The 25032-nt window shown below is 38.7% G+C and overlaps 1 long non-coding RNA gene across 9 annotated transcripts in view; it reads right to left on the reverse strand.

Annotated features, from left to right (window-relative positions):
* LOC124628248 (uncharacterized) overlaps positions 1-25032 on the reverse strand; it is a 48688-nt gene that overhangs the window by 19732 nt on the left and 3924 nt on the right. For 6 of the 9 annotated variants that reach the window (XR_006982654.2, XR_008396585.1, XR_006982653.2 and 3 more), the window contains exons 3-6: positions 2653-2733; positions 1500-1534; positions 514-1416; positions 235-392 (exon numbers count right to left, since the gene is read on the reverse strand). This is a non-coding gene — a long non-coding RNA (uncharacterized LOC124628248). The remainder of the gene's footprint in view (positions 1-234; positions 393-513; positions 1417-1499; positions 1535-2652; positions 2734-25032) is intronic. The other 3 variants (XR_008396586.1, XR_006982652.2, XR_006982656.2) reach the window with 2 other exon arrangements.

The following is a 25032-nucleotide window of genomic DNA, read 5'->3' on the forward strand; positions in this document are numbered from 1 at the left end:
ACGACTGTGTATCTGTCAGTCCTGTTCACATTAAAGACTTGGATTGTAATTTATCTTGTTGTTTGCTCTGAATGGCCTTTCGCTATGTCATCATCTGAACTGTGTGTGAGAGAGAGAGAGGCTCAGGTAGGGCTGGCGACGGCCAAATGGCAGCATGGCGTCTGTGAGGCAGACTGCCTCTATTAGTGAGCAGAGAGCTGCATTTATTGTCCAATTAGAGGCAGGCACATTTACCTGTAATCACCTGGTACAGGTGTGAGCCTCGCTCTGCTCCTTCGGCCACGGGAAGCCACTCATTGGCTGTCAGAGCTCAGCGCTTTGATCTCAGCATTGTTCCTATGAGAGCGCCTCAGGCCTCTCCGGCTCCGAGACGCACTCCTGCACTCCAAACGCTAAAGGAAGAGATTTATTGCCCGTCATACAACTTGAAGCACACACTCACAAATACGCACATGCACGCTACATGTAGAAGCCTTTTCATTGGTGACTGATCATCTAGCAGTCATGAATCACCTGATTTATGTTGCGGTGGATGACAGAGACAGAGAGGCTCTGAGGAGTGGCATGAGGAGTCATACGGAAACAACTTCCTTTGTTTGACATAAAAAGCCAGCCAGAAAAACAAGCTGCCTACATGTAAACACAAAGAGCATGGACGTTTAGTCAGTTCACAAATACAGAGGATATATATAGTGTCCAAAAGCATGTGTAGACTACTAGGAACTAATTGTATTTCATAATTGAAAAATAAATAAATAAATAAATAAATAAATAAACAAACAAATAAATAAATAAATAAATATTACATTCATGAAATATTAGGCTATTTTCAGGGATTTAAAACAGAAACTGTTCTACACCTATTCAATGTTTAACACCCAGAACAGCATGAATTGACTGAATATCAGGAGTTAAAAGGTGACACCATTTAATAACGCGAGATAGGATGGTCCATGTCACAATCTGAAGGAAATATATGATGTCAAATCTGAATATTGAGTTAGGATTTGTTCCTCCATTTAAAACTATACTTTTTTTTTGATAAGTCACTGGTTATTCAGTGCCTAAGGCCAGCCGTTAGTGGACATTTGGGACATAGTGTTTTGAACACAGCAGTCTGTCTCAAAACCTGTGTGTGTGTGTGTGTGTGTGTGTGTGTGTGTGTGTGTGTGTGTGTGTGTGTTGATGACATCAAAATAAACTGGACCATTTACAATAGAAGAATGCCATAAAACCGAGAGACACTGTGGCGGCACATAATTCTGTATGAAGTCATTATTAAAGGAAGTGAAGTCGTTTCCTGCTGGTGATGAGACACAGATGAGCCAATCACAGGCAGGTATATAGTTATAAGCATCTGACAAACATCATGCCAGTGGAGGAAAACTCTGGGCAAATCCAGTCTTCAACTGTGAACTAAAATGAAAAATGTTAAGTTTAACTTTACGTTTCAGGTTCATGTATAATGCTTTTTAATAAAATCTGTAATATTGTAATACTTGTAATATTTTCTGCAGAATCCAATATCCAATACCTGTGAAGAAAAAAAAGACACACTAAGACACAATGGTATATTCATAATGGTTAAATAATGTGCAGCAACAACAACAACAACAACAACAACAACAACAACAACAAAACACTACAGAAACCAATTTCTCACCCATAAGCCTTCAGGGCTGAGAACCTGTCACTCAAATACAGCATAGGAATTGAAAACAAAATACTTTACCTGTGAAGAGATGCCTGTCCTAGCTGTCAGAATACCTCAAAAAGACATTTCCTTTGAGCAACTGGCATTTACCATGATGACTTCCAGTCTACAAATATTTTTTTTGGTCTTTGATATCATAAGAAAATGATACATTTTAATGGGGGAATAGGAAACATGTGGCCACAGAACTATAATGAAGTACAGAATATCAGGCAGGGATGGCTCAGTGTGGTGAGATGGAGTCACTCATAAGGCAACTAAACAAGAGAAACTCTATAATATGTTGTACAGCTCCAGGCATTAAGCTAATGAGAGCAGTGAGTGAATGCATGTATGTACCACCTTACTTAAAAAACAAAACAAAACAATTTTTGTAACTTCATAAATATCCAAATGGATTATTTTAAATAAATGACTTACAGAGGTAAAAACATGAATTACGAACTACATTATGTCACATAATGATGTGATATAATGATAGAATGTGAGCAGCAGTACTGTATTTTTATGAGGTGAGATACTGGGCTTGGGTAGTGTAGATTTGTATAAGCAAATCCTTTATGTGTGTTAAGCTAAAAACATTTAGATCTGTTATAGACATAGAGAAGAGCTGTTTTCAAAATTGAGCATCTCAAAACCCTCGACCAAACAGCTCCCCCTCCCCTCGAGGGTCATGCTGGGAGAAAAATCGAGGCCAAGCCAAAAGAAAACGTTGTCTCGGCTCGGCAGGAGTGCCTATAAACTCTTCAGATCAGTATCAACACAGATGTCATTAGTTTGCTCAAAAATAATGCAGAAAATATCCCTAAAAGAACACCATGCACTTGAGCTGGTGATTTGCAGAGCAGAGGCTCCAAACTGGAGATTTTGCTTCAAGCACCAATGACATGACAGGACACAGGACCATGAATACATTTAATGGAAGATTAAAGGCCTACCTCCTTTCTGTTCTGCTGGGGACAGTGGCGAACGTGTTCCTTTTCATCCGAAGGCCGGTGCTTGATTCTGCACATTATGTCCTGTTTGGGATTAAAGGTGAATGAAGAAGCAGCCATTAAAGAAGATGAAACAGAATATAAAAACAGCAGGATCCTGGGTAATTATTTCCTAAATGCACGGCATGCTGATGCAGTGCTGAACAATGCTGCTCACTTTGCTGTATACAGCATAGAGGGGCCAGGAGCATAACAGGAATGACACACACTCTTACACATACAGTACAAAACACACATCTATGTAAACAGCTAATGGGCACTTGTGTGTACATATACAGTACTGTGCAGTAGTCTTAGGCACATGCAAAGAAATGCTGTGGAGCAAAGATGCCTTCAAACTTAATGCAATTCAATTTTTCTACATTAAAAAAAATACTATAAAGAGCAGTAAACAGAAATAAATGAAACAAAGTTGATATTTGGTGTGTTGGCCATTTGCTTTAAAAATATATATATTAATAGTGTCAGGTAGAATTAGTGCAGTTTTATAAGGAAATGAGCTGATAGTTTTATTGAGCATCTTGCAGAACCAGCCACGGTTCTTCTGGAGACTTTGACTGTCACACTTTCTTTTTATTTTTGCAGCAAAAACCCAGCAGCCTTCATTGTGTTTTTTGTCTGAAAAGTAAAAACACTTTTCTACTTTAATTTTGTGCTGGAAAAGTAATGTTTGGAAATCTAAAATATTTTTTGTACTGACTCGATAATGTGGAATTCATAAAATAAAAATCTATAACAAAGTTTGTACTAAAAAAAATAGAGTGCCCGTTAGATTTCCATGTATCTCAGGAATCTCAGATTATGTCTTTCAGTCCTCCGTCAGCCCTTTCCAGCCTTATTATTTCTTTTAACTCTTAGTTCTATGCTGTGAGCGAGAAAGTGTAGTTTTCCTCAGAGCGTTTCAGATCTGGCGAGTCTAAATGAACACACACTGACATATGCATGCTCACAGAGACGTCCAGTTTATTTCGTCTAGAACAGGAGTATTTATACATATTGATAACAGCATTGCTTAGTAGGCGGGTTTCTGCTTGTGCAGGTGCTGGACAGATTTAGACAAAACACACAGCAGTTGATCAGCTTATTTAAAGAGGTAATTAAATGAATACATTCATCATAGGTATTTGATAGCACAGAGACACACAAACAGAAACTATAACCCAGTATTCCCCGTATCCAAGGTGTCTTAATACAGTTCATAATATAAGAGAGTATATGATATAAGAGAATTCCCATCAGTGCCTAAAACATTACTTACACACACACACACACTCAACACGTGTACTAACTCTCTTTAAATTGCACCTATTATGCTATATAAATGTGCCTAATTTTGTTTTAGAGGTCTCATACAATAGGTTTACATGCATCCAAGGTCAAAAAACACCTTCATTTTCCCATAATTTACATTGCAGCATCACCTCCTTTTCTCGGTGTCACAAACAATTCACTCAAGGATCCATTCACTCTAAACTCCTCCTTTCAGAGAGCCTACTCTGCTCTGATTGGTCAGATGTCCCAGTCTGTTGTGATTGGTTTACCGCTTACAGTGTGTTTCGGAAAGGAAACGCCCACTACCGTATCTGAATTTCAGCTCAGTAATGTTGGTGTCACCTTATCAATTTAAGTCCGAGTCCGATAACGATACATTGGAAGCTCAACCCGAACCAACATAGCAAGCACGACAAGAACAGGACGTTTAACTGGTAAGTTTATATGTAGTTTGGCAATAACGTGAGTTAGCCGGTTAGCAGAGGATAACAGCTGTGCGCTGGCTGTACACGTATACAACACAAAACCACACATTTGGAACACTTGGTAGAAAATACACACTTAAATAATTAATCATACATACAGGTTGTGATCCAAAGGCACAAGATGGTCTAGATTTGAGAAGCAGTCGTTAGTGAAATGACTTGAACACAAACAAAAGTCGGTGATATCGTTTTAAAATGAACTCTAACCACTGACACTTTAAACCCATGCAAAGTGGTTTCGCTTTTGCAGTGCAGAAAACAACGTTTTCTAGTCACGAACCTAACTCTTTCAGGACACAACCTCAGCTGTCATGTTTGAGGGCGGGTCAAAGTACACGTTGTTCACGAGCAGCCAATGAAGACCACAGGCGGGGATTTTTGTTACAAACCTACTTAGGTTAGTACAGGAACTAAGTCTGGAATTACTGATGACTGGTTTCAGCTGTTCAGAATCGGTTCCTTCTTTTGGGAGTCAATAACTCCGTTTGTCGTGCGCTTTGATTTTTGAAACTTTGCAGACTTTTTTTTTTACATTCACAAACAGCTCTATAACACACTATATGAAAGGTAATATCTAAAAAAAAAAAAAAAAAAGCATAATAGGTGCACTTTAAACGTTAACATGGTTTGAATAAGAGGCTTTGAATAAAAGGATTAAGGAGGACTGGGAGTTATTGTTAAGGCTTCAGTTCCCCTCTGGTTCTCTGCAGCGTACTGTCAGACAGACTATATGCTACAGTAAGATATTAATTAACAGTCCTGTACAAGCAAGTCTCAGACCTACACAGTGCTACTCAGAGCTGTTGTGAGTTAAGACCACAGGCGTATGTGAGCCATGAAAGGCTCTGGAAGCAGGAATGGGTGGGAAATAGGGGAGGGAGACAGTTATAAAATTTGCAATAAAGAAATTGAGCCTATTATTGTTGATGCAGCTCTGCAGAAATTAGCGGAACACATTCTTTTTGTTCCTGTCAACTTAACCTCCCCCTTCGTAAAAAAAAAAAAAAGAGCCCTCCTCCAGCCCCCGAAACAGCCCTCTCCCTCCCTTCTCCCCCTCCTCCATCCTCCCCTTCTCCCCTCAGCCCTTCCCTGCACTTCACAATCCCTTGCTCCTTTTGAAATGAAGAGGAAAGGAAGGCTGCTGCTGCCTCAATTACACAAAGGCTCAGTGATCCCCGGCTGGCTGCATTCACTCTCCCCTCAGCCCTCTCTGCAGGAATTCTAAAAGACTTTTAGCCACGTGGGCCGAACATGGGCCACCCTCTCTCTCCCTCTCTCACGTCCTCACTCCTTCTGTCTCTCTTCCTTTCTCACTGCAAACTAGCTCCCTCTCTGTCTATTGCGCTCGCTCGCTCTCGCTCTCTCTCTCTCTCTCTCTCTCTCTCTCTCTCTCTCTCTCTCTCTCTCTCTCAGAAATTAATCATGTGTGAAATGGAAACAGCAAACTGGCGGTGACACAGGCTGAACCCGTGCCAGGTTGCACTCATCAGCTAGCCGACACAGAGCAGCACCGCCCAGCTAGGCAGGTGTTAATAAAAGACACACATCCTCACACACGCATACACTGATGAACAAACACACAAACCCACTCACGTGCAGCCAGGAAGTTGGGAATTCTGAAGGGATTTAAGATGTTTTATTGTTTGTAATGGACTGAGCCTTCACCCTCTCAGCGGACAGAAGCTCTGAAACAAGCATTTTTTTTTGGTGGTTTTCTTTATTTTATTTCTCCCTCCATGTTATCTCTAATAGACTGGCATGACACAAACACCCTCTAATTTGACTTTGAATACAGAAGCTTTGTATGGCGCTGTAATTGGACGTATTATAATAAATAGCTGTGAATGCATTATCAGCAAATTCAGGTCAGTAATTAACGAATCTGCTCACGCCTCATCGCACACAATCAGCTCTGACACTGGGCACATCATACTTTTCAATCAACTTAACAGAGGCTTGGGCTGATGTGAAACTGTATACGCACATAGAGCATGCACTAATCCATTAATTATAGATGTGCACATCTGTCCAGTAGGAAAAGTTGTTGAAATATGGCAAAAAATAAGTTGCATACACTGAGATCATCTATGAACACTCACAAGATTAGTAACTATTGATGCAGCCTCTTAACATTATAGAAAGTTGTGCAAAGTCTATAGAAGAAGTAATGCACAGAGTTTGAAGATTATATAGAGGAAACAGTATGAAAGATGTTCTCTGTTGCAGGCTTTTTCATTTCTTCCTAGATGCCAGTCAGCTGAATGTACTAAATCTCTCTTTCACTCTTTAAGAAATTAATCACTCCTACTCCCCCTTTCCTCCTGAACTGCCTTTGATAGGCTCTTTTCTTCAGCATCTAAAAGAGGCCCTTCCATAGATTTCTATTGGCACCAAGCACATACAACATTCGGCAAGAAGTAATGTAGATCATTTTTATTCATTGCCTCAAATTGTCTGCAATTATGTGCGTCAGTGGCCACCTGCTTGTCCTGAATGGCGTCGGGTCTGGCGGAGTTTGTGTGTGTGTGTGTGTGTGTGTGTGTGTTTGTGTGTGTGTGTGCGTGCATGTGTCTGAGTGCTTATGTGTGTGCGTGTGTGTGAGGAAGATTACACTAACAGGGGCCATGCAGGGCCCCCAGTCGCAGGTGAAATGGCCTTCTTGTTAGGATAATGAGCGGTCAGGGTTTGCGTGTGCCCGGCCTCAAATGGGGTGGCTGAAAAGCAGGATTAGCCCTCCCAGCCCCCACTCACACACGCTCTCCGCTACCATCTACAAACGGGGTCACAGCAGACGCTGCCCTCAACACGGCTAACACACGACCTAACACAGGCTGGGGTTTTTATCTGTGCATTTAAAGACGCGAGAGCCAAAGCGGCTGAACACAAACAGACTAAGACGCAGGCACACAACTGGAGAAGCTTGTACTGCTTCATTACACACGCACACACACACACACTACTGTGACAGTGACACATACATATTGAGTATAATAAAACCACCATGCTGTAGAGTGAGAGGAAGGAAAAGAAAGAATGAAGGAAGGTAGAAGTGAAACGAGGAAAAGAAAGAAAGACAAAAGGCACATGAGCTGAACTCTGCTGAAGAATATTCTAAACATTTACTGTATTAATATCTACCGTGGTATTGTGGGTCAGCCATTGAACAGCCCTTTCCCACAATGCCATGCTGTGTGCAGTGTGGGAGCTGCACTGAGCGTATGTAGTGCTATGATTTGAGTATTACTTGAGATGAAATGCTGCTGGTGGAAACACTTTCATTAGTGCAGCGTGGTGACCCGGGTTCAGCTTCTGATTAAGTATCTCTCTATTAATGAATTCTGCAGCAGGAAACCCCCTGACCCTCTGGTACTTTCACTCGCTACAGAAACAGAGAGAAATGGGCCAGGGGGAGGAGGAGGAGTGCAGGGGAAGACGGGGAGACAAGGAGAGAAGGAAATATGTACGTTTGTCAGATTAGAACAGTGCAGGTTGGCAAAATATTTTCAGAATGTTTTCTGTGTGTTCTGACAATATTTTTACGAAACATTTCTTACAATTTTTTTCAATGTTGCTGCAACATTTCAGTTTTAGGAACTTTAACACGAATGCTTCCTGAACGTCATTTTTAGTCTATCTTTTGTGTTAGCAGTGTTCTAATCATTTTGTGAAGCTAATCTTACAGCACATCATTTTACAGCATTATTAGAAAGTTACAGTCTAACCTTCTTACAAAAATAAATAATAATCCAGAACTAGATTGAGGTAATAGGGTGTGAACATGGATGTCAAAACCACTAAACCACTGTAAATGTCAACTCATTTTGTGTTTTGATCCATAAATAATTGCCATCATAGTTTGTACTGTCTACGTAATCGAACTATTTATAGCATCAATTCTGCTTGCTAACTAGTTGTTCTGCTAATTAGCTAACAATCCAATCAACTAGCTTGCTAACTACGCAGAAGAATAAAGCTTTTTCAAACGCAAAAAAAAAATATTAATATTAGCTGTCATGTGTTTTTAAGACTTTGTCTACACAGAGTTCAATTTGGAAGTAGAAATTCAAATGTTGTATTTTTTAACTCTCTTTGCTGTATATTTGCTGCTCTTACTTATATTTCTGTCCTTTAGTGTTTGGGGGGGAAATGCATCAGATCTACAGTTCCTTTTGGTCAAGTTCTGCTCCTTTGATTGATGTCGAATCCCTCTGATCTACATGGGATCATCTAACAAACTTCACCTAAGTTTATTAAATATTTTCATGGGGCTTCCAAGGATGGCAACGAAAAATCGAGGAGGCTGAACTGGTCCAATTAATTGGGAAGTTGATTGTGTCCTATGCTTTAGAAATGTCCTGCTCTGAATATAACAGCACACAGGGATCAGCAGCCCAGACGATGGTCAAGTCCAATCTGCAGAATCCTTTCCCACCTTGTATACTAAGATTCTTCAACAGCATAAATATAATAAATTATAATTAATTTGCACTGATAGAGTCTCTGATTTAAAATATATCCATGATCCAAACTATTTTCCCCTGCAGATTTGGAGGTTTCATGGGCATAGAGTGTTTTGGTAAACTGGGATGTTTGGATGTGTTGCATGGATGGTTGATAGTATACAGTTATAGGAGTGAAATGATAATCACACTATCCGGTGTCACCCAGATGAGGATGGGTTCCCTTTTGATCACTTCAGGAAGTTTTTCCTTGCCACCATCCCCTGTGATAAATTTTAATTCATCATTAGGGATACGTTTAAATTTAAATTTCTATCCGGATTTCTGTGAAGCTGCTTTGTGTTAAAAGTGCCATACAAATGAAATGAAATTGAATAAAATTGATACTGATATGATTAATTATAAGGACTTACAATGTATCATTAATTCATACACATCCTGTAATGTAAAACACAAAATCACTTAATGGTACCACTTTTATCACCTCTATCTGGATTTTGTGCAATAGATTAACTGAGCAAATGGTAAAGTATCCTAATCAGAGGAGTGATTAGATAATGGAGCTCTTAAACACTTAAGATCTAATTCTCTAGAGCTGTGAGCAAAAGCTACATGTGTTTGCATGTGCAAATAGCAAACAGCACAGAAACAGAGTCACCTATGTTACTGATTTCGTGAGAGTCAAAGACCTCAGGGTCTGGAGGACTAATGAGTAATGATCGTAGTCCTGAGAGAAGAAATAGAAATAAATAAATAAATAAATAAATAAATAAATAAATAAATACATACATACATACATATATATATACACACGCACACACACACACATATATACCTATATATACACATACATACATATATACATATATATATATATATATATATATATATATATATGTATGTGTGTGTGTGTGTGTGTGTGTGTGAGAGAGAGAGAGAGCGTCGGGCCAGCACAAAGAGCCAATGTGTTTGTGAATGCTGCATTATTACTAATGAGCTAGTCGATAGGAAGTCTGCATTGAATCTATACGTATAACACATCAGCTATTGATCTAACCTATCTGACAACTTGCTAGTTTTAATTAAAGTTATCTAAGATTCATTAAAGTACAACTATTTATAATATTAAGAGAAACATTAGAGTAAAATTCAACAAATATCAACTAGCAAATTTGCTACTGAAGAGGAACCATCTCTAATTCCACTACAATGCAGTAAGCTGTTTATCTGACCCCTGCATTACAAAACACACTCTCACCTTTGTGAACTGTACAGAATCCATTTCATTCATATCCACAGCGGCAAACATTTCAGCATTTACTGTCGCTTTGCAGTAACTCTAATGCATTACATTTCACTTACTACAGATGTTCAAATGTACATTAACATTTCAGAGTTGCATATATATATATATATATATATATATATATATATATATATATATATATATATATATATATATATATATATATATATATATATATATATATATATATATATATATAAAATCATTCATCACAGGAGCCATGGTAATGTTGGCAAACAAGTTTCAGAAATGTTTCACTGAGAAACTCTTGATGATTCATGCTATGGCTATTTAACTAAATATGAGGAGGGTTGACTTAAAATTGTTGATCGCACAGGAGACTTTAAAGTGCAAAAAAAAATATTGAAATGTGTTGGACATTGAACTTTCAATGCAATTTGTGTAAACAAATAATTCAGGATTTCAACCCCCCCCCACACACAAACACACACACACACCACCCCACATACACACACCCCACAAAAAAAAAAAAAACAACTACTCATCTTTATGTCCAGTACTACACTACACACACACACACACACACACACACACACACACACACACACACACACACACACACACACACACACACACATAATGATGCTGCTATAAAACATTATAACAAAATTTAATTTTGGATTAAAGTGCTCATTCATGAAACCACAAGCAGCACCCAAGTAGTGTGTCAAGGCTTGGAATAAATCTGTTAATTTCCTCATCTACTTAAAATTTTTCTCAGATTAAAAGATGCAACTGCTCCTCACTCATGATATCATCAAACAGAAGACCTTTAACATCAATAATAAAGCACGTGCAGCATACAACACACATACAACCTACAGCCTTGAATTTCATGTCAAAGTACCCTGTTCCTCATCTGAGGCTGAACTATCTGGAAAGAGCTGTCATCAGGCTCTTGGTTGTCCTGCTGAAATGACGTTATCCAATTATTCAGTGCCTAATCAGCCTGTTTTGGTTGCTCTCGTCTCTCTGAGGTACTCCACAATATAAACAGTTCACTTACTGCACACAGAAAGGGGCTAATCAAGGGAATTATTGTTTTGCTGCTCCAATTTGCCAGCTACGAGTTCGGCACTGATTGGGATGAAAATGTGCTATTGTGTGCCCTGTTCATGCTTGAACTTCAAGTGAAAATAATGCTATGTGAATCACTCCTGGATGATAAGAGATGTATGAATTAAAAAGAATAACAGAATTCAAGTTCCATTGTATTAATGTATTTTTTTTCTGTAGAGAATGGTAATTGTATTTTTTTAATCTAATAATTCAAGAAAATCTGAAGCCTATCAGGCACACGCGTTGAGAAATGAAACAGGACCAAAAAAAAAGGCAAAGGAGAGCAACTGAACTAAAACCACAAGAAACATTTTCAAGATTTCAGAATGGACACAAGCAGGAAATAAAACTGAGAACACATCTGTGACACAAACATTCTTGCTCATCCAACTAAAAGCAGGAGGTCCTTTACGGGGATGAAAGCAATGATGGAAAAATGCCTTGAGCATGGGGTCTGATATAAAACAAGGCCTCCAGGATCTCTCCTCTGCAGGTGTGAGAAGAGATATACTGGTGGATTAACTAAAGATAATTAGTAACTAAAGTTATGTATTTTATACCCTGAACTGAAAATGCTTGTTATTGGACACTGATTTAAATTTTATTTCTACTAGTTTAGAGACAAATTTTCTCTCTCTTCTGGAAATTACACTAGAGTTGATCACCTTGTTCCTTTTACTTCTCCAAATACAGACTTCCTCAGTCTATCAGAACCAGTCACTCCCATGCACAAAAATCCATGAAAAGATGGGACTGGAAACCAATGGTGCATTGGAAATGCACCAGACTAAAGGACAAGTGCCCTGGGCATAGTCAGCCTAGGAAAGACACTTACTCCAGTCACCTTATCTGTGTTCTCGGTTATAGCTATAGACACCAAGCAATTTCCTGGCTCAGTCTGACTTTGTCCATTAATTCCATGAATGTCTTCGAGATTTGGGACACATTAATAACCCCTGTCCCAAACAATCAAAGTTAGAAAAACATAGAGTGAAAATGTTCACCCTTAGACAGAAGACTCATATTGTCTGGAGCTGTTTTTTCTTTCTTTCTTTTTTTTTTTTTCTTTTTAGAGGATTTGTCCTTCCCCAAGGTGAAACTTTTTCTAGCACCTCTGACATCTGAGACACAAAGATGAGAGAGAGAGAGAGAGAGAGAGAGAGAGAGAGAGAGAGAGAGAAACTAAAAAATAGGATAAAAAAAGCTTTGCTATAACATGACTAATATTATTCTTGGACACTGGGAGCTCTATACAAAGTGCACCAAGAGATGGCTGATGAAATATTTCTGGTATGATAAGTTTCCTGGGTACACACTGTGCATGAATGATACAGTATTTCCTGCAGTCAGTTTTGGCCAGAAGCTACCAGTACTGTTACACAAGAAATAACTATGGGTGGTGTGAACCCAGGTGATAAGTCTGCGAAGGTTTTTCATTTGGACCTGCCCATTGGTCTGATGCTGCATCATTTTCTACCAGAGAACTGGAATTACAATGTAGGTGGATGGAATCCTGGAGAATTCGAGGATAGCTGAACATTATCTGGAAAGTCTGTGAAAAGCCGTCAGCCTTGGGATGTTTTCACACTTGCACCTTATTCTGGATGCTAGGCCATTTTGCACCATTTGGGTGTGTTTGGTCAAGTGTGAAAGTTGTTTTTGAACATGGATGCATTCCTGGGAACTGAGCTTGAAAACTGAGGTCTAGGGCTTGCTTCAAGTGCTCAGGTGTGGAACAGACCATGTCTGAAAGCGATCTGCTTTTACGGCCAAGAAGCAAATGCCATGATTGGTTGAACTTAACATGATGTGGAAAGACAGGTCTTCCCAATATTTTGAGTAAAGATGGCATTTAAACAAAAAGCAACTCTTAAATCCTTGAAAGGCTAAATAAAATATGAATTAGATAAACATTAATTAGAACAATAATGGGATGTAGCACTTGCTAAACATTTCCCATTTGCGAAAATGACACATACAACAGAACTGACAAGTGAAATTCATCTGTGTGAAAGCAAACTTACAGTGATAACTACCTCCTGCTAACAGAATCAATTCTGGGTTAGGACCAAGCCCATAAGGCTTAGGTTCTTAGGGCTTGATCTGTAGTTAATTGTGCTTCACAGGTTTTTGTGAAGTAAAAGACTGACACTAAGATAAATCATTCCAGCTCTTTTCTCACTTTTAATATGTAATTTCAAAGTATACAAATAAAACAATGAAAAACAATCTGAAACTTTTATAGGGAAAAAAAACACAATAACCTAATTGTATAAGTGTGCACACGCCTAAACTAATACGTTCTTGAAGCACCTTTTGATTTATTACACCACTCAGTCTTTTTGTGTAAGAGTCTTGACTTGGCAATATTTTCCCAAATTGTTAGGGCATCTCCTGTGCACAACAAAATACTTCAGGTCACCCCACAGATTTTAGTTGGATTCAGGTCTAGACTCTGGCTAGGTCATTCAAAAACATTGATATTTTGTAATGGTTAAGCCATTCCTTTGTTGCTTTGGATGTATACTTTGGCCCATTGTTGTACTGAAAGGTGGAATTCCTTTTCGACTTTGGCTTACTAACAGACACCTGAATGTCTTACACTAAAATTGACTGGTTTTTATTCATGATTCCCTCCACCTTGATAAAAGCCACAGTTCTGGTTAAAGAAAAGCAGCCCTAAAACCTGATCAAGCACCACCATGCTTCACTGTGGGTATGGAGTTCAAATATATCTTTGGGAATTATGGAATTATTATAACTTTTTGGAATTGGTCTCATCAGATCATAACATTTTGCCACATGGTTTTGGGGTGATTTATTTGGGTGTGGATGTTTTGGAGAAACGGCTTCCGTCTAGCCACCCTACTCCATGTGAAGAATATGAGAGATTGTTGTCACATACAGAGAGTAACCAGTACTTGTCAGATATTCCTGCAGCTCCTTTAATGTTGCCGTTGGTCTCTTGGCAGCCTCCCTGGTAAGTTTTTGTCTTGTCCTTTTATAAATTTGGTGGGGCATCCTGTTCTTGGTGATGTAACTGTGGTGCTCCATTTTCTCCACTTGTTGATGATGGCATTCATGGTGTTCCCTGCTACATCTAATGTTTTGGAAATTTTTGTACCCCTTTCCTGATCGATATCTTTCAACAGTGAGACCCTGTACAGGCTTTGCAAGCTCTTTGCGGATCATGGCTTCAGCAGTCAAATGAAACCAAAACGATGTAAATAAAATCCTATAGAAACAGCTGGTCTTTATTTTGGGTTAATCAGAATAATTTCATTGATGACAGCTGTATAATAATTACTTTTGAACATGAGATTGAATGTGATTGGTTCATTCTGAACACAACCACTTCCCTAATTATAAATGCGTGTTCACACTTACGCAACCAGGTCGTTGTAACTTTTTCCCCCCAGAAAATGTTTCTGATTTTTTCTCACTTCATATTTTTATACGTTGTAATTTCACACTGAGAGTGGGAAAAGTTCTGACATGATTTATCTTGGTTTAATTTTTTTCATTACAAAAACTTGCCATTTTAATTAGTAATTCCAAACTTACTTCCTGCAAAAACCTATGTAGGTTTGTAATAAAAAGCCCCGCCTCTGGTTTTCATTGGCTGCTCGCTGACAGCGGTAGACCCATCACAAGAGACTGGGACATCTGACCAATCAGAGCAGAGTATGCTCTCTGAAAGGAGGAGTTCATAATGAATCCTTTAGAACAGATCATTTAAAGAGTCATTTTTGACACTGGGGGGGGGGGAGTTAATGCTGTAATTCTAATTATGAGCACTGAAAGGAAATTCTCTTATATCATGTACTCTCATATTATGAACTACTTTCAAATACCTATGATGAATGTATACATTTAATTACCTCTTTGAATAAGCTGATCACCTGCCATCTTTATTACAGTAGACTTATTTTGTAGTATGACCCTTGGTGTTGTGTGTTTTGTCTATCTGTCTGGCCCCTGCACCAGTAGAAACTGTCCACGCACTGCTGTTATCAATGTGTATAAATGCTCTTTGTTTGCATGAATGAACTCAGATGTCTATTTGAGCATGCATGTTCTAGTGTGTGTTCATTTAGGCTCCCCAGATCGATCTGAAACGCTCTGATGAGAACCACACTTTCTAAGCACAGAACTAAAAGTTAGAAGTAATTGTAGACCAGGCTGAAAGGCATTACGGAAGATCTGAAAGGTATACTCTGAGATTCCTGAGATACATGGAACTCTAACAAGCACATTAAAGTGTTTTTTGACCTTGGATTCATCTAAACGTATTGTAGGAGACCTCTAAAACAAAATTAGGCACGTTTCAAAACCATAATAGGTGCGCTTTGAATATACAACCTATAAAATCTTAGAAATATACATGTCTCAAAGTACTTCACTAACAAAGAACACTTTACAGATTTAGTATAATGTAGATACAATGGCCTTATCAACACAATATATGACAGAACATGGTGCAACTGCTAGCATCCTCAAGAGCTGACGTGATTCATTTGAAGCAGCTGTCTTTTAAATTCCCCACCCTCTGCAGGATACTCAAACAGCACTATGAACTGATCAAATAGCCTTGTCTCTTGATCCTGATTTTCTAATTACTGTCCTCCAAAGCTCTAGCAGATAGCAAAGATATGGATAACAAATGTTAGCTTTGTTGGTAGGCAGTATGTGGCAAGATAAATGGAGCAGTGCTCAGTGGAGCAATTCTTAACATGACTTGCGTAAATCATTGCATTTTTGGGAACAATGGATGGTGTTTGGCTCACATCCCTCGACAGTGCTTGTGTTATAGTGTCCAAGAAAGTTAGACAGCTACAGAGCCATGTATATACAGCTATAGATAGCTGTTGAAGGTGCTCCTGCTGCTTCCCCTATTTTTGTGCTTAGTGTCAAACCTTCTTCTGTGTCCTTTCAATGAAACAGAAGATCTATTACAACACAAGCACCAAGCTGTACATATGAAAGGGTTTTCTTTTTTGTTTATTATTGTTGTTGGGTTTTTTTTTTACTGAGAAATGAAACTGTAACAAGCACACAACACCGAAAAATTACTCGGCTTGAAGCATTCACTCTGTACATATCAAACATGCTTATTAGTATATGAAGTCACACGACTGTTAAGAGTTTTTTTAACAGTTCAACAATTCTGAGTCATACCCTTTTATCATATGTCTTACCAGACATCAGTTACAACATGTCAGGACCTTGTATTTCCTCAGGACATACAGAGATAGCAGGCAAAGAGGATACAGAAGCAAACGGAAAATCCTTTAACAACAGGACTGAATAAAGCTCTGTAAAGACTGCTCTTATGAGGCTGCGGCGCCAAGGCAAGCCACAAGCAAGACTGTAAAAGCAAGTAGGGGAGGTAGGGGGAGCTTTAGAAGTCAATTCTATCTTGCACTTAATATTTTACTGCTGTTTATTAGTCACTGTATGTTTGGGAAGCCCATTAGCAGGTGTGTCTTTACTATTTGACCTAACAAAGGCCTTTATGTTTAAAAGAGTCTGCCTGACTGGATCATTTCTCAATGAAAACAGAGCTGCTGGCAAGTGAGTGCAAGAACACACACACACCTACACTCCTCGCTCATGCATTTCTATAGACTTTAATGCATGTGTGTGTGTGTGTGTGTGTGTGTGTGTATAAACACACCCAAACACACATTCACAAAATGCTCTTAGACACATTTTTCTGTGCTGTAACAAATATAATGACATAAGAATAATCAGTTTGATAATTAGATAAGAACATATACAAAGACATGATCTGCTTGAAGAGTTTATGGAATGGTTAGTTTGAATTAATAATTAATTTGCTTATATAATGTCCTGTAAGTGGGAGTATAAATAATTCATTATTAAAATCTTCCACATTCAATCTTTTAAATATCAATAAATGTTAAAGTAAATTAATATATAAAAACAAACACGAATCCTATTTTGTGGGGGAAAAAATGATAAACAACAAATTTAAGACTGATGCAGAAAATGTTCATATCGTCTGTTTATGATGGCTAGAAGATCATGTGATCAACATCATTCACTCAAATTACAGTGTTCCGTGGCAGTCAACTTCCTTTGCAAGTATTCACACGTTAAAAAAAAAAAAAAAAAAAAAAAAGGAAGAGAACATCTATATCACTAGCATTCCTTGGCTCGCTTTTAAGAGGTTCTACACAAATACACGGCTGCAATTGCCTTGGTATTCACAGCCATAAAAGCTACTTTATGAGTCTGTCAGAAGAAGCAATTCAGCTGTGTCTTCAGAGCAGAAAAATAATAAGATAATACACAACTATAGTGGACTGGCTTGTGTTGGAGTTACAGAAGTATTTGATATTGAAAATAAAATGAATCAATGTCATGCCACTTTGAAGCCTCATGATATAAAGAGAAAATTAGTTCAATTTAACTGGGTGTATATCACCCGGCATAATGCTAATCAATAACACATCTTAACATTTATAACTACAGAATGTCTCATCCATTTCTGACAGACAAATCTTTATAAAATGTCATATCAAAATACAAATTAATCTACAAAGATTGCCAAGGTCAATTTCTGTCATGCATAATTAACATGATATTATAAGGGGGAAACAGTGGGAATTGGTTATACATTGATAGGGAACATAACCTTTCAAACTAGCTTCAAGATTTATGCAGGCAAGGAATAGATAGATCAAGACAGGCCTAGATTTCATTAGCTTTGAGAGACAATAATGGTTTTCATTCCTCTTTCATTCGAGCCCACTCTTTCTGTCATTTTTCCCAACCCCATGAGTCTGAGTGGAGTCTGATTGAAAGGAACCATCATATGCACATCACTGTTGCCCCACATCATTCAGAGAACAAACCGTTTTAGAACCTTAACTATAGTAGCAGCACTGATTGCTCAGGCACCGGCAATTTCCTAACCAACCACCACCTGAACAATGATGTGTTCAGCCCTCTTCTCCCCAGCCTTTCAGACGAGGAATCATTTCACAGTTTGGAACGAGATCTCCATAGCAACTCCTCTTTGAGGGGTTTAGAATCACCATCCAGTAATTCTATGATCATCAGCCACAGCCATTCCCAACCGTTCTTTTCAGAGCGGCCACAGAAGAGAAGAGTGGGGTGGGGGTGGGGGGGGGCTGCCTGAGGGGGAGGAAGTGCTGAAATTCTACAGTCTATTTCAGGCAATTCATGTACACAGTCTCCATTAGAATTCAAAATATTTCGACCTTCAATCAAGCAGCGTTATGTGAAGCTGCTTCGATTTCCAGTCAAGACGAGCAAATGTTTTAGTCTAATCACCCAGGATGAGTGGAGGCAGACAGAGCCTACTCGATCGGAGGCGAATCAAAATTCTCTTTTTAAACACTGACTGTCTCAACACAAAGCACAAACACACAGCGCTGGATTTGGACCCCCGCCTCCGTCTCTGTCTGTCTGCAAATGGATCCTAAAATAGAGTAGATTTGCTCAGTGACTATAATCACATTTCTTATTATGAATATGGAGAGGGTAAATGCATCATTGTGTACTGTAAATTGGACAGATTTTCTATGTACATCTAACTCACTGTCCAAAGGCCTCTGTCAGCTCACTGGCTAACAAAGCTCGTAAAGTAATATCCATGCCTACACATGTACAGTACATACACATCTAATAACAATCCTACAACATACTGATTCCCTCGTAACCTATATTTTCTCTCACATTTAACAACTTCTCCATATAGCATTGATTTAATATTGAATTCTGTGTGTTACTTTTGTACTACTTGACACATTATACAAGATTTGATTCTCTCTAAAGTCTCTGGTGCCTTGAAGTGCTGAACAGTGTTTCAGAATGAAGCCAAGTGACAATTCACTTAGGTAGTCAAGTTGATGAGCACACTCGATGAGACTAAAGGGAAAACTGGGATTATAGCTTGACAACACTTTACATGACACAGCAATACAGTGCACTTGTTAACCTTCATTATAAAGCACAATAAATAGTATTTCCACAATAGACAACCACTTCATTGTTGCAAGCTATACAAAGAAATCTATGGAAACAGATCATGTAATCATGCCAGGGATATAAAAGGCATGATAATATTTCTACAGCCACAACAGAGAAAAAATGTCAGAGCCACCTCTGACAGTTTAGAGGTGCTACTCAGTGTAATTCAAGAAATTGTGGTTATGCCTCCAACCAATCACAGCAAAGCATCTCTATACAGCACATAGGTTTTATTTCCATCCACTGAGTAAACATAGCAGGATTTGCCTGATTGTCCAACAACATTTCTGCAGCTTTATCAGGGATATGGTGCTGTAAAATAACAACCTTGTTCTGTTAGGCTAAGCTATTTTGAAGCGACTAGTCCACATGCTTCTTGCTCTGAATAGCCTCACACAGGTGCCAGTGTCACTAGCGATTAGTGAGTAGGAGGGTTTGGAGGAGCCAAGTATAACAGCAGTGGTTCAATTGATCAACCACATCCAGGCCATGTTAAAATGTGCTGTGCTGGGGTGTTTTGGCTGCTGCAGATATTGAGCAAGAATAACAAGTAGGGATGAAAAGAAATTGTAAATGTGTACCAGACTGAGGCCACTGGGAAAGGAGGAGAGGGTTTAGACCACTCAGACCTACAGAAAAAGTGGGGAAATGGGGCAAAGCTGTGATGTTCATCATTGGAAGAAAAACAAACAAATCAAGTGACAACTCTAGAGGCTTCCAGAAACAGAAGAGAACAGAACAGAGTAGGGAAAACAACAGGATAGAATAGAATAGAAAGGCAAAAGAGAATACAATAGGACAAATAAACAGAATAGAATAGAACAAAATAGAAAAGAACAAAGCAAAACAATACAGAACAGATTAAAAATAGAATAGCATAGAACAGAACAGAATAGAATAGAACAAAACAGAATAGACTAAAATAGAATAGAACAAAGCAAAAATGTACAGAATAGAATAGAAGTGAACAGAATAGAATAGGACAAATCAAAACAACACAGAATAGAACAAAACAAAATTAAAATAGATTTCATATAATTTAATAGAATAGAACAAATCCAAATAGAATTAAATAGAACAAAACAGTACAGAATAGAAATAGAATAATCACAGAATAGAGCAATAGAACAGAACGAAACAGAGTAGAACAGAACAAAATATAATTTAATAGAATAGAACCAAACTGAATAGAATTAAATAGAATAAAACAAAACAGTATAGAATAGAATAGAATAGAAATATAATAGAGTAGAACAGTAGAACAGAATAAAACACAGAACAGAATTGATGAATAGACTAGACTAGAATAGAATAGAAAGTATGGAATGGAAAATGTAAGGTAAGACAAGTGTCTTAAAAATTTGTTTCTCTATTGTCACCTCACATCATCTATACACGCATGCACGCACACACACGCACGCGCGCACACACACACACACACACACACACACACCGGTCCAGTCACCCAGTCACTCTTGGGGCATCTATGCAGGGATATTTTCCCTTCTGCAAGCTCTTGAACATGAAGCATGCTGAGGCATCAGCTTTCAGCATCCCCTCTAATAGTTTTTGGAAGCTTCTTCTGAAATAAATCCACTGTTTACACAGATTTTTCAAAGTCATTAGATGGTCAAAAAGGAAAAAAAAATATCTGTGAGGCACTCGCAGGACTGTTGAGCAACCCAAGATTCCCTGACTTCAAACAGCTGAATGTGAAGCTGCAGATCTAGTTTGACTGCTGCCTGGCTTCAATCAGACTGCTGATCCACAGTGTCTGTGAAAACGTGGCTGTATAGCCACCTAAAATAACTTGGAGTACTTTACACAGACATACTGTTTGCCAGGCAACTTCAGTCCTTTCCTGTGCTATTATAAACATTTTTATCATTACTTTATCAGCAATTTGTTCTGCCACTAAAGAGATGCAGGTGACAGACACTCTCACACTGGACTATACACTCACTGTCCGCTTCATTAGAAACTCCTGTACACCTGCTCATTCATGCAGTTATCTAATCAGCCAACCATGTAGCAGCAGTGCAATGCAAAACAAATCATGCAGATACAGGTCAACAGCTTCAGTTAATGTTCACACTAAATATTAGAACGAAGAAACATTGTGATCTCTGTGACTAACCATGGCATGGTTGTTGGTACCAGAGGGGCTGATTTGAGTATTTCAGAAATTGCTGCTCTCCTGGGATTTTCACACAGAACAGTGTCTAGGACTTACACAGAGTGGTGTGAAAAGAAGAAAGAAAAAAAAAAACACTGAGTGAGCGACAGTTCTGTGGATGGAAACATCTTGTTGATATGAGAGGACAGAGGAGAATGGCCAGATTGGTTTGAGCTGCCAGGAAGGATATAGTAACTCAAATAACCCTTTTTACAATTGTGGTGAGCAGAAAAGCATCTCAGCATGCACACAACATTGAACCTTGACTTAGATGGGTTACAACAGCAGAAGACCACATTGGGTTCCACTCCTGTCACCCAAGAACAGGAATCTGAGGCTACATGGGCAGAGGCTCACCAAAACTGGACAGTTGAAGACTAGGAGAAAAAAAAATTGGTCTTTTTCTAATCTTCAACTGTCCAGTTTTCTGAACATTCTGAGATGCTTTTCTGCTCACTGTGGGTGAAAGAGTGATTGAGTTACTATAGGCTTCCTGTCAGCTCAGGCCAGTCTGGTCATTCTCCTCTGATCTGTCTTATCAGTAAGGTGTTTCAGCCTGCAGACCCTCCGCACACGGGACGTTTCCCCCCCCCCCCAACTTTTTCATCATTCTGATGTTTATTGTGAACATTAACAGAAGCTCTTGACCTGTAGCTGCATGATTTATTATTATAATTTTTTTTGCATTGAGCTGCTGCTACATGATTGGCCGATTAGACAACTGCATGAATGTGCACATGAATGCGCAGGTTCCTAATGAAGTGGACAGTGAGTGTAGATTGTACTGTACTCTTAACATCATAAATATATCCTCAAAATCAAGCTCATAATCGAAATCAATCAAGCAATGAAATTTCTGGTTCATGTGATGCTGGTTCCACAAACCAATAAAAGCAAAACCCCATTGTGGCAAGAATTAATGCATGCCAAAACACACAATTCACACGAGTGGAATTGAGCTAGAAGTCATCTCTCTGTTCTTTGTAACACACTCCACACATTCTGGCAAACATCTGAAGCAAGAAAAAGCATGCTCCCACTACCATGTAATCAGACAAAATAAAAGACGTTCCCTGGATGTGGAAACATGTACCATCTGACACCGGATAAAACATTTCTATAATTACAAAACAAAGATTGAAATGGTTAATGGTTAAGTGGCGGTGAAACCACTTATTCTCAATGGAATCCACTTTAGGAAAACAATGGCAGGTCAAGACAGAGAGCTGTAAATTCATGAGGAAAAAGTATCAGTTTTATGTGCTGGTATTCATGAGAAGTGTTTATAATAAAAAGGCGCTGGTTTATTTAAATATCCACTCTGCTGACAACATAGTTATTTAGACACAAACTAAGAGTATGTATTTTGCCACACACAGAACAATCAAATGGGAAAAAATCAAGAACATCCCTCCTGTGATTTGCTTGTTGGGTTTGGACAATCATTCAGCATGTCTGCCTCTACCAGTTCCAGTGCATGTATATTACTCTGGGGAAAACAATCCCTTCTTGCCTGAGCTCTATGTTACACACGACACCATAATAATGGTCTTCACCTGCAGCCAAGGAAAAACATGAAACAAATGCCCTTCCATACTACCCTACAACATATGGAAATGTCACAGTGGTAGGGAGCCTCATCAAAGTCTGTGAAGACTATTGGAAAATGGCTTCAGACCTGCCGTGGCACCCTCATTACTGTGTCCAGCATTAATCCTGGGTAGAGAGGCCCAGAGAACAATAAGAATAAATGCTCGGTATTGTAACCCTGCCCGCTCTGCCTCACTCTCTGAACATTGCACAGCCACTAATCAGAGCTCTTCTCATGTAATGGGAAAGTCAATAGCTGCATACAATCAGTAAACAAATTCTGCTATTTTTAAAAAAGAGCCCTGGTCTCCATTTTAGAGCTGGCAATTTAAATTATTCTACCGTGTAACACCTTAATTGTGTAAGACAAAGAAGATGTCGAGAGTACAAAGGAGCTGGGAGTGAAGCAGGAGCTTCATGTAATTTCTGCGCTGCCATGCACAGATGACATGTGATAAGCATTCTGCTTTGCTGATGCCAAATGACAGTTTGCAGTTAGTGGCCATAATAAGACAGAGGCAAACTGTTTGTCTTCAACTTACTGCAAATGTCACTCCCTTAATGAAGATAAAAGAAATGCAGTTAGGAGCATATCAAGCACATGCCATATATAATTGTGTTCTTAGATCACTTTATCGGCAGCTAAACAATCGCTTTTATTTTCAACGTTCAAACTGAAATGGGTGCCTTTCACAAATATTGATCTTTTCAAGTCACACTGTTGATCTGTTTCGTTTGAGAATAGAACATCGTGTCCTTGCAGACATTCAGATTTTTTAGATCTGAAGTGCATTACATATTTTGTAAATGTATAAAAGAAGTCTTATAGTCACTACATTTCTTAGTACACTAGTAGTTTTGGACAGTAGACATGTAAACAATAGAATGAAGACAATCAGCTGGAATTTTTATTCGTAATAAAATTACATCATACTTTCAGTGATGGGACTCAAAGCTGTGATTCTCAACAGACTTGTGAAAGGTCTTATTGAGTCACAGCACCAACACTGAAACCAGTGCTATGTTCTCCATGAAGTCAGGTGAGGCTTGAGTATGGAACAGGTAGAGTCTCATCCCGACCAGACCTAACAGATGTTCATCAACATGACTCAACCCTAAACACTAAACTATAGCGTGCCTGAGAGTCTTTACATGCCTCACACACCCTTTAACATAAATTCACACTCACACATTTATCACACAAAGCTTACACAATATGTCAGCTTAAAAGTAAAGTAGATCCTCAAAGTTTTAACAAACACTAAATGTAATTAAGCACACAATGTAAATCATTTAACAAAACCAGTACATGATGTGTATTCAATATAACACAAAGAAAGAACACCTATTAATAATATTTGGTGTCAGAGCAGAATATTTAGAAATCTTAAAGGTTTTTAGTTTGTCTTTCTGAGTGAATCCTTAAAGTTTCTGTTTGGAACCCTACATAATAGTGTTTCCCTATCATCAGAAGTTTCAAGCTGGAAGCTGGGAACTCTTAATCATGCAATGAACCCTTGAACAACCCTTGAAGAACATTTTGTTTTTCTAAGAGTGTATAGCACCTCTGGCCCAGTGACCACCATTTATAAATACTCTGCCACTACTATGTGCACTCTGTGCTGTGAACGTTATATTAGTAGGCCTACTAGTTAGTGTGGTACTTTAGACTATAAGTAGAGGTCTCACTTGACAGTGGAGTTAATGCGCATCATGGACAACTGAGACATATTCGGTAACCCTGCTTAAACCTTATGCATTCTGTACAAACATACTCTTTGTACCAAAATGGTATGAAACAACACACCTACACGTATGCGCTGCAGTTCACGAGCGCGCGCATTCACCGTGTAGCGCGTAAAGCTTTCTTTATTGGGCTCTAAACAATTTGTGCTGAAATGCATGCTTCCAACACATTTTCAGATGTGTGCA

This window comes from Ictalurus punctatus, chromosome 6 (genome assembly GCF_001660625.3).
Source record: "Ictalurus punctatus breed USDA103 chromosome 6, Coco_2.0, whole genome shotgun sequence".
Classification (NCBI taxonomy): domain Eukaryota; kingdom Metazoa; phylum Chordata; class Actinopteri; order Siluriformes; family Ictaluridae; genus Ictalurus; species Ictalurus punctatus.